This window comes from Diadema antillarum, unplaced genomic scaffold (genome assembly GCF_040938485.1).
Source record: "Diadema antillarum isolate AM-2024a unplaced genomic scaffold, OU_Dant_1.0 seq00000732_RagTag, whole genome shotgun sequence".
Taxonomy (NCBI): Eukaryota; Metazoa; Echinodermata; class Echinoidea; order Diadematoida; family Diadematidae; genus Diadema; species Diadema antillarum.
The window spans coordinates 1,990,558-2,004,853 of record NW_027271633.1 but is presented as its reverse complement, the minus strand read 5'-3'; positions in this window follow the sequence as shown (position 1 = coordinate 2,004,853).

The following is a 14,296-nucleotide window of genomic DNA, read 5'->3' as shown; positions in this document are numbered from 1 at the left end:
CAAAGAATTTTATCAAGACTGACTTCGGAGAATGATGTACTTTCGGCACGAGATTTGCTCGTTGTACCTGTTTTTTTGTGTGATATTTTGTGCTTCTATTTCTCTTTTTATTTCATTCGTGACAATCCTACTGATCGCTGCTGAAATTATAATGAATCTATCAAACAGGAATAGAAAATGGTAAAAGATGGTGTCGTATGCTTTTCCTACACCGCATGAACATGTAGCCTCCAGTCTATAGTTACGAAGGAATATAGTTATACCACTCTCTGTTGCACTAATTCTAATCTTACATTTCCAGAATCCCAACCTACCCGTCTGGCATTTCGACCCGTTATAACCAGGGGAACACAGGCAAGAGTACATGTTAACCGCTTCCTGGCACGTTCCTCCGTTCTGACACGGATTGCTGTCACACTCACTGATGATATCTATAAAGGAAAGGGATATAACAAAATTGAATTAATGAAAATAAGAATTTAGATTCGAAAGGAAATAATTTCATCAGTTTGAAGGCTAATCAATGCGTATTACTAAGAACAATGGATATGATCTAAGATGGTATACATTTTTCTGTTCGTATCCCTCTCTCTCTCCCTCAAACAAAACATAAAAACAAGTATAAACTTTACGAAAACAGTTTTTTGGACTGAAGATACTTTTCATTAGATGGAGAGGTAAAGAGTGTATAGAGTGAAACACGACAGAATACTTTTCTAACCGTCCCTCTACATGAATGCTCTGGACTCCCGTTATAACAAAGTCCTTGCACTGTAGCACCAAGAGGGTCGTACCTGTGCAATTGATCCCCTCTGTTCCATTAGGGCAGTGACAGGTGTAGTTGGTAATTGTCTCTTCGCACCATCCATTCTCACACGGATTCTTGTGGCAATCTTGAGAACAGAGAAACACATAGATAGATAGAGAGAGAGAGAGAGAAAACGAGAGAAAAGCGATTTGGACATGGTTATCACGAAGACATGTAATATCGGAAAACCCTTGCTTTTAAAATTTCTTTGCACTTGAGAAATTATCCGGATTCAAGGCTTTAAGTCGATATAAGAATGACCAACTTTACTGTAAAGAAACTTGAAGGAAAAAAAAATAAAGTCAGACAAATCTAAAACTTATATCGGTGAAATAAGATTTCCAAACATCTTCTTTCTTCTTTTTATGAAAGCTTACTTCATACGGGTAACGTGACGATAAGTCATGTATCACTAAAATTGTAATAGACCTATGCTGTGGCCATAAGGTAGAAAGATGTAAGGTTTGAGAGGATACCAATGTTTCCTATAAAATGAAGTATTTCAAGAGGCCTGCCTGGCATATTTTCACCTCATTACTTTAAAGACCTAATAAAATGCGTTCAAAATGTTTTAATATGCAAAAGAAATGTAAAATATATGTCATGATTATCAATGTAAATATGTTGTCAGTGTCGTTCCGGTTTTTATCGCTTCTAGAAACTCCCCCAAATATCACATTTTTGGAGGACCTCGTTGCAGCTTTTGCGAAAAAGATACGTCACGTGACCAACACCCCTGAACCGATTGATGACGTATAAGCACGGAGTTGTGCTCAGTTAGCAGACGCCGCTCAGCACAAGCACTTAGATTACTAGCTTGGTACACGCGCGTACACGTTAGCTAGCCCAGCCAGGCCCGGGCCCTGCGGGATGCGCGCTCCCGGTCGACCCACTGACTGTCGACATGTCCGCATTAGTACCACGTACATTATTACTAAGTTAGCTTGCACAAATACCTGGTACCTCGAGCATAATGTCTTCCCCTATATGGGTAAACTTCGACATTGATGATGATGATGATGATGATGATGAAGACTGCGGCTCTGACTATAGCGGAGAAGAAGAGGAGGCACAATTAGAAGTTGAAGGGGAAGATGGGGAGGGAGAGGCAGCCGATGAACCAGAACGTTATCGTGGGGCTGCATCTTCCCCGCTGCCAGTGCAAGAGCGTATGAACATGGCAACAAGTCCGAGAATAGACCTCATGGAAACGATCGCCTTTGAATTACAGAGTGGTATGTGTGGTATGCCCCCAAATAGTTTAACATTAGAAAGGATATACTGTATTCTACATGATTGGCATGTCACATTGTAAGTTGTAACTGTTTGTCTAAGAACAGACCCAGCTCGCTCACAAAGTGAGCGGCTACTCCGGCCGCCGCAAGCGGGAGCGCCCCGGCCGTGGCCTGGCCCGTCGGCCGGCGGTAACAAATTAAACTACTGTAGTCTAGTAGTAGTAGCAGTCTACTAGTAGTAGTAGTAGTCTACTAGTACTACTACTAGTAGTACTAGTAAGACTACGTTCATCAAACTCGCTAATATTACAGGTATAAACTCGAATGAAGCATAATTGGGGGGGGGGGGGAGGGGAGGATCGGGCTTTTTCATAAATGGGCCCAGAACTATGGAATGGCCTACCAAAATCTCTTAGAGAAGCATCTTTCATTTCATTTCATTTTCATTTCACACATGCATGTTCACATGCATGTTTTTTTATTTTTACTTCCAATCAAACACAGGTAATACACTTTGACATGATTACATATATTGGAACATAATAATACATATTGGTTCTTAAAAGAACTTCATGGAAATGGAAATTGAGGGGCTGCTAAAAAGCGAACTTGTAGATTGCAGTCCCCTCGCTTACGTTACATTACTACAATACATTAATTCCATTGATGGTTTCAAAAAGAATCTCAAGACATATATTTTCAATTTGAATTGACAATATTGTATACCTGTATGTATATGTGTACGTATATAGGCCTATTGTTTGTTGGTTTATTGTCTTATTATTTTCTGTGATACTGTTGTAACGTGACACAATATGTACTCTGTTCTATAGCGCCTTGATCATTTTTTTTAGGTAGAAATGTGCGCTTTATAAGAGTCTCTCTATTATCATAATAATAATTATTATTATTATTATTATTATTATTATTATTATTATTATTACTATTACTATTACCACTAGGTCTGGTAGACTAGTAAGTAGTAATAGCAGAATCTTTCGTAGTAGTACAGAGGCTACACTAGCGTTAGGGGGATATGTTACAGGATGGGTTGTGGCTAAAAAAAATAAATAAATAAAAAAAAAAATGGCCTAACCAGTTTCCTATGGTCAGTGTTTGTAATATTTGTTATCAGTAATTTAGATGCGCCATTTTCTAAGAAAAACGATACCAAGAATGATCGTCAATTTTGGTCGAGTAGTTTTTGTTTTATGCTACAAATCATACTGTTGAAGGAAGCCCCACCGCCGTGCTTATCTAATACCGATGAACGCCACGGTGGGGCTGAATTCACGAGTAGGTCTAGGCATATAAAGCAGGCGAGTCGCCGTAGTATTAGTACAGACACGCAGTGGTGGTGGGGCTATCGTGAAATAGGCCCCACCGCAGTGCGCGTGTACCGTACCCGTGCGTTTATAGCAAGCAAGGGTAGGTCCTAGGGATTAGGGTCAGATAGGGTTGTATTTATGGTTAAATTGGCCATTAAATTAGTCGAGGGACATATGAGGTAGTCATTTTCGCCGCATTCACGAGTATTGACTGTGGAAGGCAGGCCCACCGCCGTGCTTAATACTTACCGATGAACGCCACACAGTGGGGCTGAGCGAGTCGCCGGAGTACTACTATTAGTACAGACACGCAGCGGTGGGGCCTAGATTTCACGAGTTTGCCGAAAATAATGGATATCCAAGCGTACCACAATTCTAATCTGCATTATTGGCAGTATTAAATCCGATACAATTCATTAAATATTCTTTTGTCTAAAGGCTTAGCCAATGACAATAGTGCAGCGCAGCACCTGCTATGCGCTCGCTAGCTCACTCCCCCGCCAGCGCTAGCCGCCGGCCGGCTGTCGCTGCGCTGCGCTCGCATAGCCTTGCTAGCTCGCTGGCTATGGCTAGGCAGGTCGGACAATCAAATTCGACGACTCCGATCAAAGACGTCATCACAATATTTAGAAGTGATAGTGCGCCGCATGCGGTGAAAGTATAGAAAGTTTTACAAAACCGAGGAAATTGCATCCATTGTGTTAATAGAACAACATTTAGAACAGTAAAAAAACCCGCACGACCATAGAATTAATTAGAATTTAACAGTTAATATCATTACATCATTGAGAAAAAAAAATGTCTTAAACATTTTATTAGGTCTTTAAGAAGATACAGTTGAAATAAACAGATCACTGCAAATGTATCTTCTTTAAAGGGGATGGCTAGTAGCTGATCAGTGGGAATCAGTGGGAATGCTGGGGGATGATTGTTCCAATCCTTGTGGGATTCATTTAAGAGTACATTATATATCTATTGTTCTGTGAAAATTATTTGCTTCAGAATGGTCCCATATTGAAGTAAAGTGCAGTTTAATGTTAACGATCGCCCCGTCACTGTACAGGCATGCTAACCTGGAAACATAAAACTGCACACTACTTGAATATGAGACCATTCTGAAGCAAATAATTTTCACCAAACAATAGTTTCTATGATGTACTCTTAATTGAATCCCACAAGAATTGGAACAATCACCCCCCAGCATTCCCACTGATGCCCACTGAGCAGTTACTAGCCATCCCCTTTAATGAAGTCAGAATACCGGCGTTTGTATCTCATAAAGAGAAATGACTTTCAGAGTGTTATATATAAAGATATTTTTTCTTCTTACCAACTCTCGTTATAAGCTCTTTGGTTAAAGCCTTGTTTACACTCTTCGAGAATGTCTCAAGTGGTATCGTAGCCTCAAAGATGAAAATAGCCAAGGTTATGCCAATTTTTTTAAAAAGGGATCCTTTATTTTTTTTTCTGATTGGAAGCCAATATCTTTACTAACATCATTTTCCAACATACTTGAAACAAAATTATCCATATTTATGAAAGAACAGTAAATTTTATTTATTTATGGTTTTCGTGGAAAAGGACTCAATTTATATGCAATTATTGTATTGAAGAAAAAAAAGCTTCTTCAATGGATAATCATAAACATACCGTGGGTGCATGTGCTTCTGGACTTCACCAAAGCCTTCGACATGATTGACCACGAAATTCTTCTCTACAAACTGAATCATTATGGTTTACGTGGGAAGGCCTTAGAGTGGTTCAGAAGATTCCTGTCTGGCAGGCAGCAATATGTTTATTAGATAATAATGAGTCGTCTTTAAAAATATTTCATGCGATGTTCAAGGATCTTTATTATGGCTCCTTTTCGTTGTTACATTAATGATACAAAATAATCTTCTAAACTCTTGAGTTTTATTTCATTTCCTGGTGATTCGACTGCTATCTTTTTTCTCATAAAGACCCCAAAATACTTTTTGAAACTGTTGATAATGATTTTTTTAAGTAATTGGATTCAAACGAATAAATTATCGTTGAATATACCCAAAAAAACCCCCTCATGTTATTCAGCAATTCTTCAGATTTGTTTTTTCTCGACAAATTATTTTTAATCAAACACTTACATGTTGTGTACATTCAACACAATTCCTGGGGCTTTTCATTGACGATCATTTGAATGGGAACACTCATCTTGTTTATTTAAATAAACTGATTTCAAGAAATGCACGGTTACTCTTCAATTAAAGCGTGTTTTTTTCAATTAAAATACCTTTGGGGTTATATTCAACTATGACTTTACCATATTATTTAAATTATGGAATGTAAGCATGGGGAAGCTTATCTAAGATGAATATTGATAAGTTATTAGTTACTCAAAAGAGAGTTTTAAGATGTATTTATGAATGCAATTTATATGCACATACTGATCCACTTTTCTTTCACAGTGAAATCTTAAACATTGATGTGTATTCACAGAATTTAGGAACTTTGATGTGTAATCAGAATTATCGTGTTTTGCCTGAAGTTTTGGAGTTTTTATTGAATAAAAATAAAGAAATACATAGATTACAGCAGAGTGATTTGTTCCTTATACCGACAACTAGATTACGATTATTGTAGAGACTTTAATTTACAATGACTGCAAATTTTGGAATTCTATAGATAGTGAATTACGACGAAATCCCGGTTGGTATTGCTTCAAACGTAAGCTCAAAAATAAACTTATTTTGCAATATTCTGGTGATAATAATAATGAGTTGATATGATTTAGGAGATGATTTCAAATTATCAATACTGATATAGACTATTCGGCATGATTGCAGAACAGGTCCACATGTTTTCATTTCTTTCCTCTTGCAGCTGCAGGTACCGTCGTTGATAGAATCCGTATGACCAATTGATGACGGTCTTGATGGTGATTTCTCCTCTTCTACTTTCTCATTCTCCTCCCTTTATTGTGTCTGTGTGCATGCGTGTGCACGCACGCTTATCCAGGTGTACTTGCGTGCGTGCAGTGTGTGTGTGTGTGTGTGTGTGTGTGTGTGTGTGTGTTAGTGTAACAGTCTGTGTTTGACTTTCTTTCAGGGAACCTACTCTCACAAGCATCTATTACTACGTAGGTTCCAACCAAACACATTTTTTTTTTAATCCGTCTTGAATGTAATGTACTTGAGAATGATTTCAATATTGATTTTGTCCTATGTAAATGCTGTTTGTATATACTGCACTGATAACTTATAATTTGTGATACTTTACATTGTCATTAATGGATGTTGTAAACACAACACTGTATGATCTGTGTGGAGACTTAATCAATGAAATTCAATTAAATTAAATGTAATTTGTAATCTTTGACGCATACGAACAATTGCTATCTGTTCGTATCTCTTGCATGTAATGCCGGTGGAAGGCGCATTTCCACATTCGCATTGTGGACAATAAAACAAAACAATGAAATAAAATGCAATGAAGAGAAATGAACTGAAATGAAGTGGAGGTAGAATAAAGAATCATCAACTTGGATTTATTTTCTGAAAGAAATTTCAATCATCCGTTAAAAAGAGAAAAGCATCTTAATACCCGGTTCCCTGCAGACACGATGGCCATCTGGAATATTAAATCTGCTGCTCCTCCTCCTCTGGCAACGGCTGCCTATGCCGTGGGGAAAGGGTACCACCTTCGGGATTTGTCCGTTTTTGCACCTCCTCCTCACCATCGGAACTGTGTAATTCAGATTGTATCCGTCGGAACACGTCGAGAAAAGTCCTTCTTGCCCTCTGTCGGACACTACAGAAGCTAGAGAACAATACACTAAAGGTTATAGGATATAATTGTATTATAATATGGACCGTGGCGCGAGAAAAGGGCCCCTAGGGCATAAAAAATCGAGAATGAGTTTTCATAGACTTACTGTAGAATTAACTCTGACGTATTTAGATACGCAAACCGTTTTCTGAAATTCCACTCCTACATGCCTCCAATATTGCATTTAAAAACACCTGTTTTGTCAAAATATTCCTATGTTATTGGTGCGCTATCTGCATTTGCGTGCAGCTACGTAGTTGATTCTTGTTTGCGCGTAGCGTTTTGTCAACTTCCGCGCCGTCTTATGGGCGTTTGTGCGCGGCAGGGCTAAGGGCCCTTTTCTCTCGTCATGTGTGGATAATGTATGGATGTACATTATAACATATTATATATATATATATATATATATATATATATATATATGTACACACATACACTCAACCAAAAAAGTAAGTTCCCTCTGGCATTTTTGGATATATCTCACAAAGTATTTAACCGAATTTCCTGATTCAAACAGGAATGGATTGGGAATTTGTGACTCGCGACAACGGTTTCAGGCAAAAGTCGCAAGAGCAATTCCCTCCTGTAGGCAGGGTACAAAAATTTTGACCATCTTTCTTGTCGATTTTGGGTTACCGCAGAAATTTCTTCAGAAATAGAATATTTGATATGTTATCTACATCTACACTAAATTTCGCAGCATAAGACTATTAGTTTCTCCTATCGAAAATGGAATTTTAAACACCCTATGTTGGATCACACTCGTCAGTTTCGATCTTCTTTCGAACGCCGTGACAATAATTATGCCCAGTGTTGCTACGGTGCAATGGAAGTGAAAAAACAAGTGAAAAGCAACACTAGGCATCACTAACTTCCAACGTGAAAAAGATACGATAGGGAACAAGGTTTGAAAGTATCAGAGTCGCAAATTGCCACACAATCGTGCTACATGCGATCGAAAACCTAATTTGCCAATTGTGCTTTTGGTACAATTGACAGCAGGTTGACTCAAAAGACAGCAGAAGAGAGGAAAGGGGCGGTCATAAAATAATGTCCAATATTCAAATACACTGTACTAAATGCCAAAAATGCACCAAACTGAGTAAAGTCGTGTTTGTTTTTTTGTGTTTGTTTTTTTTTTACCGCACAATGCGCGTGCAAAAAAAAAAAGAAAAAAAAAAACAACACCCCAACAACAACAGGAAGCGTGACCCAATCGCCATCTTTCTGTCTTCGAAGGGGTACCAAATTATCAACTTTACAAAACAAATCAACCGCAATGAAATCGTGATTTGTAAAGATGTGGATACGAATGCGCCACCCGCTCCTATGACGCGTACACACCGGCATAGCGTGTGGATGCCATTGGGTAAAACGTGCACACGCAAACGTAACCAGCAAGCTTACAATTATAGTATCCGCCATCTTGAAAGACGTACTGGTAAACCAACCCGAGCGAAACGTATTGTGTATTCGGTCCCAGTTCCGAGGAAGTTGCCCGGGAAATTTGAATTTCTCAGTGAGCCAATTAGAAGTCGCTGTCAGTGGCGTATCTAGGGAAAACGGCGCCCGGGGCAAGCGCGAAAATTGCGCCCTTAATTTCTGAAAAAGTGTTCCACCCCAACCCCATCCCAGTAGGGACTTTAAACACAGTCCACATGATGTACCTTTTCAAGCACTTAAAAGGGGTCTTTTTGAGGGTGATTTAAATGTAATGAATTTTGATAAATTTTGGCGAGCGAGCGCAGCGAGCGAGCCGAAAATTTTTGTATTTCAGCTAACAAAACATGGAATTCTTGTCATTTTTTGCTTATTAAATCTTACAATTCTATAGTGACGACGATAACGATTTATACCAACAAACTGAGGACTTTAAAAAATATTCTAAATTAGTAAGCGCGAGTGAGCTGAAATTTGTATATTTCCGCGGCATCATCACGATTTGTTCTTAACTCTTTTTTTATACATTTTGGCGAGCGAGCGCAGCGAGCGAGCCGAAAAATTTGTATTTCAGCTAACAAAACATGGAATTCTTGTCATTTTTTGCTTATCAAATTTTACAATTCTAATAAAGATATAGTGACGGCCTTATAGATAACGATTAATATCAACAAACTGAGGACTTAGAAAAACTACTCTAAATTAGTACGCGCGAGTGAGCCGAAATGTGTATATTTCCGCGGCATCATCACGATTTGTTCTTATCTCTTTTTTAAATAAATTTTGGCGAGCGAGCGCAGCGAGCGAGCCGAAAATTTTTGTATTTCAGCTAACAAAACATGGAATTCTTGTCATTTTTTGCTTATTAAATCTTACTATTCTAATCAAGATATAGTGACGACGATAACGATTTATACCAACAAACTGAGGACTTTAAAAAATACTCTAAATTAGTACGCGCGAGTGAGTCGAAATTTGTATATTTCTGCGTCATCATCACGTTTTGTTCTTATCTCTTTTTGGGGATGAATTTTGGCGAGCGAGCGCAGCGAGCGAGCCGAAAAACTTTGTATTTCAGCTAACAAAACATGAAATTCTTGTCATTTTTTGCTTATTAAATCTTACAATTCTTACAAGATATAGTGACGACCCAAACTGAGGGCTTTAAAAAATACTCTAAATTAGTACGAGCGAGTGAGCCGAAATTTGTATATATCCGCGTCATCATTACGTTTTGTTCTTGTTTGTTTTGGGTTGGTTTTTTTTGCGCCCCCACCCCCCCCCCCCGTATGTTCGAAACCGTTGGCGCCTTCTTTTGATCCAATTGGCGATCGCTTCAGAACGGAAATGGCAGCCGCTGCTCCGTGAAACATTTTTGCCTGCTAAATATAAAGTGACATGTGTGAACACAATAGACATTGTCATTTTGTCCATGTCATCATCACGTTTTGTTCTTACCTTCTTTTTTATATAAATTTTGGCGAGCGAGCGCATCGAGCGAGCCGAAAATTTTTGTACTTCAGCTTACCTACAGAACATGGAATTCTTGTGTGAACACAATAAACATTGTCATTTTGTCGGCGGCATCATTTTTTTTTTTTTGGTCTTGTTTGATTTGGTTTTCTGCCCCCCCCCCCCCTTTTCCGGGCGAGTTTTTTTTTTCTTCTTCTTCTTCTTCTCTTTTTTTTTTCTTCTTCTTCGTTTTTTTTCTTCTTCTTCGTTTTTTTGGGCCCCCGGGGAGTGGCGCCCGGGGCACGTGCCCCCCTTGCCCCCCCCCCCCCCTAGATACGCCACTGGTCGCTGTAGTTGCTAGAGGCGTTAATCTCGATAGGCACCATCGTACGGATGGGTGATTCTGAACTCGCATCGCCACTCGGCATTGTCTTTGAGCAAGAGGTGAATCTTCAAAGCCCGTTCTCTCGCAATAATGTCAGTCTGAGAAATCAAAAAGTGCATCATATTTCGCTTTATATGACCACTAACGGTACCGGAGGATACTGTGTTTTATATCAATGTAAAGCTAGGAAATGGGCAATGTGATTAAATGAAAAGAAACAAAAATTAATTCTCAATATTCCTGACATTTGCCTGAAACCGTTGTCGCCGGTCACATTTTATCACTCATAACATAAATGGTATATCATTGGCACCAGATATCATTATTGGTGTGAAAAAAAAAGAAAAATCTTTCTTTTCATGAGCATACAGTTAATTGATATGCATTAGGAATACAGTCCATCTAAGGCAACCCGAGTAAAACAATGCTTTGCTCGGGTTTTCGACACCGTTTTGTCTCACCAGCCAAGCTTCTTATCTGCACAGTTAATCCCTTGTACAAACATTGACCTATGACAGAAGAAAGTACTCCTTTGAATCCATGTAATACACGAGTGGCAAAATTGATCTAATTGGCAAAGGGTCTGGAATTCAGACTACCCTTCTCTAGAAACCGGTGTCGAAATAATCCCCAAACCCGAGTTGGGAAAGATTTTAGACGTGCAACTCCTCCTCCAACTCGGGTTTGAGGATTATTTCAGCACCAGCTTGTAGATGTGTAGTCTACATCAAAGACACTTATACATTTGCAGCAGTGGAAATGCATTGCTGATGACCAAATTACTTCTTGTTGCATGATTGTGACGTGGGCATCGTAATACTGTGTTAATTTTCTACCAAACACAAGCTGCACGAGTTTTTTATTACGTATTCAAGAAAGTGCAATCTTTATTTGTGCAGGATTTTTGTTTTCTTCTGCAATAGTACTTCACAGTTCTTTACCACTCTAGTCTAGGGATTGATTCAACATTGTTTTAGGGGATTGCAAGGTCTAAAACCTGGATTGTATAAAGATATCATATTCTGGGAGGTGGGGAAGTCTCTTCCAACCTTCCCGGCATGATTGTAGAAATGGCAGAGAGAATACTCATGACAACATAGCAACAGCAATGAGCGGCAAAGCACACTGATGTGTGCGTGCACCCATGCATGCAGTCATTTTACACTTGCCAGACTGAGATAAAAACAAAGGAGGGGGGGGGGGGGGGGTCTCTGTCATGAGAGAGCTAACCCTTGGTAATGCTGGGTATGGCAGTCAAATCCTAATAGGATTAAGATAGCAGCTTCTCTTGTGTAAACATTCAAAACGGTGAGTTCAATTTAGACGAGGTGTTCTCGTCATGGACCACCATCCGTTTTAATGACCTGCCGGCATCTCTTCCTCATACTGTTACCTAAAGTTTGTACTTGGCGCTGCTCAATGTTGGTCCATGCTCTCTGCAAGATGCACTGAAATTCTTGCAGTGAAATGTAATCTTTCATATTGAAATTCAATTTGAAAAGGCCTATTGTTTAAAAAAGATACATAACATCTTGTTTAATAGGGAAGCACATTGTACCTGAAGAAATTCCTGAGAATTACATAACAATTTAAAAAGGTCATTGGCTAACTTGCACAGGAAATGTACCCAATATGCTTCATATTCAATTCAATTCAATTCAGTTCAATTCAATTCAGTTTCATTGTCCGTTTCTGGAAATTTGTTTTTGTTTGCATGCATACCCGGTTACACCGACACATTATACATATACAAAGCACACGTATAACATAGATACATAGACATGATAGACATACAAAAGATCACAGCAATACAATATTACTATCATTGTCAAAATTACATAACATTAACAAAGTATTAATCTGCATGAGTCAACATTGTATTGGATGTGGTGTGCATATGAAATATACGGGTGCATAATGTGTCAATTGATAATAACTATATAAGAAATTTAAACAATACAAATGAATGCATGTTTATATGTAAATAAATGATTGTATAAAACATTTTGAAGGTTATATACGTCTCTGTGTGTGTGTGTGTGTGTGTGTGTGCATGTGTGTGAAGGTGCAAAAATGTGAATCTATGTATTTTTGACAAAAATATATATCACACCACTGTCATAATCATTCTATATACTCCTGAATTAATATATTCACTTGACTCTATTGGCCTTCGACCAAATAGCCCAAAACTTGCCCTGCGAAATCTTTGTCAAATGACAGAATATACACTGAATTTGAAACATACGAGCAAACAAACCAACCTTGGGGCAATTGATAAACACAGCTTCATCCACCCATACATATACATATATCTGATGTTTGATATAATACAGATTTGATGATTATAACACAAAACTACAAAAACAAAATATTACAATCTAGGCAATGTCCCTCCGTTCAACATTCTAATCGAGCTGGCACAAAGGAGTCCAGCAACCTACTTGTATACAACCTTAAGTGCAACTTTTTTTCCCCATGCGTTTTGACATAAAATGCATTTTTAACACCAATAATGATATCTGGTGGCAATGATGTGCCATTCATGTTGTGAGTAATAAAATTTCCTATCCATTCCCGTTTGGATTATGAAGATCGGTAAAATACTTTTTGAGATATATCCAAAAATGCTACGGGAAACTTACTTTTTTGATTGAGTATAAGATATACAATATAAAAGCGTGGACATTATCGTTGGCCCGGTGTCGAGCTTAGGTATGTAATAATTGCGTATGCATGTGTGTATGTGTATATGCATAATAATACATATACATATCTAATGCACCAAGGAATCGACATTAGCGGTGGCCAGACTTATGACTGTGTCCATAGTTTTCATAAAGAAAAGGGCTGAATAATTGGCGGCTCAGTGCTGCGTAACTGCACGCATTTCAGCCAGCTGCCGCAAACAGGGTTGTCTTTTTCATGGCATGACTTTTCGTATTTATCACGTACTACTTCGTTTCAATTACTCAATGTCATTGTGCTTTATTGATATCACTTGAATTGTTCTACAAGTAGTGCGATTTTAAAAACATGAACTTGCATCAGCTTTACCAAATAAGGCGATTTTGTGATGCTCAATAAAAAGTAAAAACATTGGGTTAGAGATGAAATGTTTCCAGCACACGTCAAAATGCAAACAAAGGGTATACGGAATAGTATGCGTCATGCAATCTAATATGTGGACGATATTAAGGATACTAAAGTAGGTCAAAACAGGACTATTTCAGAGATTCCTTGTTTTTCGTGGATAAGAGGCAATGAAAAAAAAAATGGTTGAAAGAGTTTTGACAGCCAGAAAAAAAAAACAAACAGCAAATCAGGGAAACTTTCCAAGTAATTACCTCATCTGACTTATTTTTCTTGTTGCCCACCCTATGGTTTCACAAAAATAATAAATTATAAATATGAGGTTTCCAGATGCAAATCTGAGATGCCGCATGCTATTGCTTAACACTCAGATTTGGGATATACGTCATTCCAAATTTGGGGAAGTTGAATGTAGCAGAATGTTGAAATCATTGTGATTCGAGGGCATAAAGGCTCGGACAGCTTGATCGTCCAGAAGGGAATCACTCATCAGGAAGAGTCTAGTTTATATACCAACAACTGTTTTGTGTTCATGACCAGTGAAGTAAAAGTTGTTTGAGCTTTTTTTTTTCTTTATATATGAAGAGTTTGTTCGCATAAACCGATAAGTCCATTTTTGAAGATTTTGAAGAACGGTCTCTGTCATAAAGTACAAAATAATACCTTTTAAATGATATATTGGTAACTACATATTAAGTACATTTTTGAAGTTATGGTCAAAAGAAGCAAAAATTTTCTTATTATTCTCTAT